Here is a 7,307-nt window from a genome sequence, read left to right on the forward strand (position 1 = left end):
TATTTCTACCCATTTCTTAGATTTACTTGGTATTGGAGCAACATTTGTAGGCATATGTGTCAGTACTGTGAGACCCAAAAAGAAAAAAATTTAGAGGGACCAAACCACACCCTTTTAACATTCTTAGAAACTTTCATCGTGAAAATCTAAATGAGTTGATAATTTTTTTTGTCATTTTGTGGATATTCAACATGACATTATCTACATATGTGCATTTTTTTTAAAATTGAACCTTTTTAACTATGATTTGTACTATTACTATTTTTAAAATTGGCTATTTCATCTATGGAAATTTTGGCGGCCAAATTCCCGGTCGCGAAACTCCTTGAGGCTCCAAGCGGGCAACAAACCAAGAGGCCCTGGACCAAGATCCAGAAGCATTCAAGCCGGGCACAGACCCTCCTCCCACCGCCGCCGCCGCCGCCGCCGCCGCGTCATATCAGCAACATGCCGCACGCGCTCATTCCTCCAAAATCCGCCGCCTCGGGCCTGCCCCGTGTTCACCTCGTCCACCCCAAACATGGCCACTCCCCTCCCCTTCCCTCTGCCGATTCCTCCTCTCCGGGCGGGGTGGAGGCGGCCGGATCCGCGCCCCGGTGTCCCGATCTGCCGGGGGATGAATAGATCCAAGCGGCCGCGGCAAGGAAGACCAAGGGCGCATCGGCGGCGACTGCATCCTCCGCAGTCGGACACGGCAGCAACAACAAGGCGGCCGCCACCCACCCCTTCCGTCGCGGCAATGGCAGCACCCATCCACTTCCGGACGGGGACGGCTTCCTCCATGGCTGCATGTTGACAGAGGTAACATTTCCTCATGGCTGCATGTTGACAGAGGTAACATTTCCTCAAATATATTTTCTGAGCCGATTTTGGAGCATCGCTGAGCTATGATGTATAGTTGAGTTTGGTTGACCATAGTACTGCTTTCTTAAAATTTGTTATCATTATGCCGATTGCATAACCATCCTGTTCGTAGTAACCATCCTGAACATTAGTCATTTTCCTGGATGTTGTGACTTAGTATAATAACTTGCTTATATGAAATAGACCTTTGCGTAACCATCCTTTTAATTTTGGATGACTGAATGTTGCTGCTGTAACTCTTCTATTTTTTCTTTGACAGTCAGTGAACTCCCACTTCCATTTTGAATTCTCACCGTTCCTTTTCTAACTGCAGCCACATGTGCAATATTTATCTTTCCATCTATGCAGGCTAACAGAGGCTTTCAGTTCTTTATTATCAGACTAACAGAGTCTAACATTTATACGAAAATAACTGAATTTTGCTTTTGATGATTGAATGTTGGTTTTTGATTGACATGTGAGACAATTGTTTTGATGACTGAATGTTGCTATGTAGGCATGAAGCATGAATGCTGCTAGTGAATAGATGCAATGTGGGATGCTGGACGATTCAGCAACTCTGCTAGTTATATATGGTGTGTCTGTAAGGTTCTTAGAAAAGCTGATGCTGGTGATGACTGGTGAGGTGAGTTAAGATTAGTATAACTGTTTTTTATTTCAGCTAGCTCCATGCTCCTGTATGAGTTCTGAATGTCCTAAAAGCTACAATGTGAAAAACTACTGATCTATGTTGCAGAAAAATATGGAACTCATATCAGTTTCAAGGAAGGAACTCATATCAGTTTCAAGGAAGGAACTCCTATCAGTCTGAAAATAAAATAACTGAAAGATAACTCAGATCTTTGGAATGGTTCTAGCATTCGACTATTGGCTGGGTGCTATAGCTTGGATTTCTACTTGAGTACATGAGGTGCTTGATGAAATGCGAAGCTCATGCTCATAAACTGTTTGATGAAATACGAGGTTAGATAAGTTTCTTTTGCTGCTTCCATTATTCTATATATATCTTTCAATTAATCATGAAGCAATTTCAATGTCACGAAGCAATTCAACGTTAACTGCAACTAAAAGCTTTATCTTGTGTGCTGCTGCAAATAAAACTGTAATTTTAAGCCATGCAACTGAACTGAATTGGCATACATCATTTCCTGTCTGTGGTGATGCAACTAAACTATATCAAATTTGGCAATGCATATCCCTACTTATGGAGATAGTTCCTTTTTTTCTTATTGTGATGGCTGATGAAGGAAACTAGTCAGGCTGTAGCGATCAATTACAGGCTTCCTGAATATATGTCATATATCTGAATGCACCACCAGATTGCCATCTTTTTTCACCCCTTGATATATGGCATGTATGAATTTGTGTGAAGAAGAGTTAGCTGTGAGAAGTTAGCTACTAGTTTACCTTTGCTAGAAACCCCCAAGTAGGGCTTCCTGAATATATGTCATATGTCTGAATGCACCACCTGATTGCCATCTTGTTTCACCCCTTGATATATGGCATGTATGAATTTGTATGAAGAAGAGTTAGCTGTGAGAAGTTAGAAACCAAATAGTTTACTTTTGCTAGAAACCCCCAAGTAGGAACATGCTGTTAAACAACTATTCCTTTACTATATAATTGCTTGTCTTGAGCTTTCCATAGTCCTGTTGGGGAAATTGGCTTGCTTTTTAGAAGAATAACTCTCGCATATTTGATGGGATCATGGGAACAACTGCCTTATTTTTCGTTCTTCGTTTTCAATATGCTTTTTTTTAAAGGGAACATGCAGTTATTTGCTGACACTGCAATGCTAGTGGTGTTGGCTCTTTTTTGCAAGAAGAAAAAAAAATCACATTTGAAAGAAAATCTGATAAAATGTGAGTATGGTTTGCTGCCCTCAGTTTTCTTCAGAGACTGACCACTATTTTTTTGCTGGTTCTTTGTTACTATCTGACATTGGTTCTTTGTTACTATTTGACTTTGTTTAAGTATGAACAGTTGTGCTTTCAAATTATATTATATTTGAGCTTATAAAAAAATTCAGTTATATGTGCAGTAGCTAGAGATTTTTGAGTTTGCATTGTGGAAATTTTCTTCTACTAATTGATCGCTGCCTTTTCTCTACTATTTACAGCTTGCTAACACTGAGGATTACATGGATGGATTGGCAATTCTCTGCTGATCCTGTAGTGTTTTTTTTATCCTTTGTATGATTCTTATATGTTTGTCCAATCCATAGGATTACATGGATGGATTGGCAATTCTGCAGTTTGCTTAAATGGCATGAAAGAAAATATAATATGGAAATTGAGTGTTTGATTGTGTAGGCCTTTTGCTAATGCAAAAAACTTGAAGCATTCAGGAAATGGTAGTGGCATGTATTAATATTAGGTTGAGATAAAGACTTGAGCTTGTTTTCGTAGCAACCAGAAGGGTATCTAATTGTATGCCTGTTGTTCATAAATTGCAGGAAAGCGTGGACAACCAGAATAATTAGAGAAATCTTCATGCCTGAATGCTGAGAAAGGTTTATTGGTGAATGCTGGTTGTGATGGTGCAAGAATTGATCAATAAACGAACTCATATTTAGTTCTATTTTATGGCAAACATAGTTGTAAACTTGTAGTCTGAGATGATGTTTTTGTTCTGTTTATTTTAGCAGTACTCTGGTCATTGTGTAATTACTTTGGTTGAGACATATATTTGAAGTTACCGAAGGTTTGTGATGATGAAATCTATACTCATGTCACGATTATTTTGTAACAATTAAATTAAATTTTGAGCTAGTAAAAGAAATAAAAAAAGCATTGGCAAAAATGCCTTCGATGCAACAAACTACTTGTTGCAATATAATTGTCACAAACTTTATCTGTTGCTATAGGACATGATTACCATCAACAATGATCCGTTGCCTTTTTCGTCTATTACCACCAACAATAATTCGTTGTATTTTCCGTCTATTACCACCAACAATGATTCGTTGTATTTTCCATCAGTTACTCTCAACAATGATTTGTTGCATTACCTTTTATTGCCACCAAGAAATGAACGTGGCAATTGTGACTAGCCACCAATTTGTCACATTGCAAGATTTCTTTGATGCAATGGAGTACACTGCATGGCAATATGGCTATATTCCCATGTAACTATGGAGTGGCAATAAAGCTATTTTGCGACAAGTTTGTTTGTGGCAATACTGTCATATTGTAGCCACGTGTTTCGTCGCAACAGTAACTCACGCAACCATTCTGATGGTCGCAATATCCGTGCTTGCAATCATATCGCGGTTGCGTTAGTTTTTTATGTGCATTGCAATACCACCATGACCCCGTTCGCGTGCCCTTAAATCTGGCTTGATCCGCTTCTTTTTTCATCTGGAACAGTGTTTTTTTTTCACAAAGTCCTCTAGATTCCTCTAAGCGAATGGGGTCCATGTTGCAACACCACATCCAAAAGGATGCAAGAAGTTATTGCACCGTTCCAAATGCAACAACTTATCAACGACCATACATCGATGCAATTGATCCGTATTGCAACCAAAATAGCCATATTGCAACCCAATATAGGCGTCACAATAAGGCTGGATCCGGCGGCCCTGAAGGCATTCTTCTCCCTCGCTTTTCTCCTTCTTTCTCTTTGTAACCTGCGCCTTCCCCTTCACCTATAAAAGGGGAAGCAGGACGCCCCAAGAAGGACAACGAGCACATGAGCAACGAGCACACAGGCAACGAGCACACAGCCGAACAAACTCTCAGCACTCTCCAATCCTTCCACCAGAGACCTGAGATCCACTCCCTCTCTCGCCCGTTTGTAACCCCTACTATAAACTAGTGCCGGTAACACGAGCAGCAGCAGACTGGACGTAAGGACATTCTGCCCGAACCAATATAAATCATTGTGTCCTCTAAGCACACCATCCGGGCCAGACGCGCAGATACAAATTTACTAGCCAGTGATCCGAAACACCGACACCTGTGCTCAGTGTCCGGTTGCAAGCACAGCGTCTAGTTTACTCTACGTTGCGCGTGCCGACCAGTGAACAGTGCTACTGGCGTGTTCGGTCACCTGGCGGAGCCAGAGTCCGGTCGCAGCCAGCCTGCTGCCCACGCCTCGGGTCATTGACCGAACGCGTCCGGTCACCCCAGAGCCAGCGTCCGGTCACACCTAGTGACCTTCTCTTCTCCAACTTCATCCCTTGTGCAAATATGTTAACTCCACCAAGTTTCATCACTTGTGCACATGAGTTAGCATTTTACAAATAAGTTTTCCAAGGGATGTTAGCACTCACTAGGTCCCGATGCAAATGCAAGTGTTAATTCACCTAGTGGCGCTTAGACAACCGTATTTGCGTCGAGATCACCCCTCTTAATAGCACGGCTATCTATCATAAACCCACTCACACCCACTTAGTGTCTTGAGTGGCAAAATAAAATGGCCCTATCAAATATATGTTTGCCTTGAGCCCATTTTGTTTTTCTCTTTCTTCTTTTCCAAGTTTAGAGCTTGATCACCATCACATGTCCACCAACATCATCATAGACTTCATCTTGCTCTATCACTTGGTCTTAGACCATCCTTTCTAATTACACACTTAGATACAAGGATTAGTCTAGTGGATTTCATCACTTATCCAAAATCAAAATAGGGCTTTCAGATGTGAAGAACAACAAGGTAGAGAGAAAGTTAGGACAAAGTGTAGTAGATATTTTTTTTTGACAATTGAAAGTTGGAGATTCTTCACAGTGGTGGATCCCGAGATTGAACAAAGCCTGGACGGACCTTAAAGAGGGTAGGGTTTCAATTCGGATGGGATTGCAAACCTACATGGAAGCTAATTTAAAGACAAGTTATTAGATAAAAAACTATTTTAAAGAAACACTTGAGAGTATAATTTCTTTATGCAATGTCTATACGACTTGACAAATATACTCGTAGTGTCTAGGTTGAGACAATCTCAATAATTTTCTCCTTGCGTAGAGAAATAGCACGCAAACATAACAATCACACAGGTGCTGGAGCATAGTATAGCCATTGGTCCTGCTGCCATTATCGAAGTTTTAGAACTACAGCTGGCCAAAGAGACTAGCACCAAATATCTTACCTCACGTGCAGCCATAGACCGGTTTATTATTACTTCATTGCTTGTGTATTTGACCCATATAGCCATTGCACAATATTTCATTGCAGACATATAGTTTAAGCAACAGCTTTCAATTAATTAATGAGCATCCATTCATTATGCTTTTCTGCTACTCCACTGTACTTCATTTTGGAACCACTATGGGCATCCAAGTAGGTCAACGGCGTTTATTACACGTTCTTCTCAAGACAGACCACAAAAGCTGCTAGTATGTTCGGTGTCTGCAACCTCTATTGTGCAGTGCCGCTTTTGCAAGGGAGCCCGGGCAGGTGCCCATGTTTGCTATGATTTCTGAATCTGTCATGATCCTCTCGTTTATATAGAGGGATCCATAACACAATCTCCAAGTTTCCCACGTTAAAAATAGATCCAAAACTGATTTGGAACAAATCCATATTATGGGCGTGAGGTGTCATGAATGGTATTGAAAGCACTCATGTGTTGCATTGTACATTGCCCGTGAGGGTGCAATGTACACCCTTACGTTGCACATGGAGAGGCAAGAGTGGCACAACTGTATACCGAGCGTTGGTGAGCACCTGCGCTTGGAAGCTTAGAAGGGTAAGGGCCAGCTTTTAATCCTTTATCTCCATTTTACAAGAAGCGGCGATGGCGAAAGAGGAAGAGAGATGCTACGCATGTGTGGGCTCTTTCCACATGAAGAGTTGTGCCATAAATACCCAATGGCGAGTGTACTGGTGGTCCATCTAGCACTATGCCAGAAAACCTTATCAGTGACGCGTGTAGAGGGTCATCAGTGACGCGTAAAACACGAGTCACTATTCTTGCGTCTGTGATAAGGGCACATTAGTGACGCGTAAAAACGCGTCACTGATAGGAAACTATCCGTGACGCATATTTAGAACACGAGTCACTGATAACGCGAACATGCGTCACCGATAACTGTAAGACGCGTCACTGATAAGGAAATAGAGTGACGCTTATTCAGAATACGCGTCACTGAAAACGGGAACACGCGTCACTGATAAATCCATATCAGCGACACGCTGTGGGAACCCGCGTCACTAATAAGTCTATATCAGCGACACGTTGTGGTAACACACGTCACGAATAAGGATATATGAGTGACACATACTAAGAATATGCGTCCCTGATAATTTGATATCAGTGACTCATGTCTGTCTAATGTGTCACTGATAGCATATAACAAAATATACACATTGCTCATCAGAACCCCACATCATTCCAAGAATATATATATATATATAAAGTCATCAATAGTAACATGTTCACACGAGATAGACATCAAGTTCAACAGATTCACATTTATATCAAATGTTCACAACTTGTTCAAAAT

At 41.2% G+C, this 7,307-nt stretch overlaps 1 long non-coding RNA gene across 2 annotated transcripts; it reads left to right on the top strand.

Moving 5' to 3' along the window:
- Positions 1-336: 336 nt before the first annotated feature.
- Positions 337-3,575, top strand: LOC136473861 (uncharacterized). 2 transcript variants are annotated; one of them, XR_010762766.1, is made up of 4 exons: positions 337-801; positions 1,361-1,489; positions 1,601-1,827; positions 3,320-3,575. It is a non-coding gene; the product is annotated as an uncharacterized lncRNA (long non-coding RNA). The 2 variants fall into 2 exon arrangements; XR_010762765.1 differs by having other exon boundaries at positions 341-1,489.
- The last annotated feature ends 3,732 nt before the right edge of the window (positions 3,576-7,307 follow it).

Source organism: Miscanthus floridulus, chromosome 8, assembly GCF_019320115.1.
Source record: "Miscanthus floridulus cultivar M001 chromosome 8, ASM1932011v1, whole genome shotgun sequence".
NCBI lineage: Eukaryota > Viridiplantae > Streptophyta > Magnoliopsida > Poales > Poaceae > Miscanthus > Miscanthus floridulus.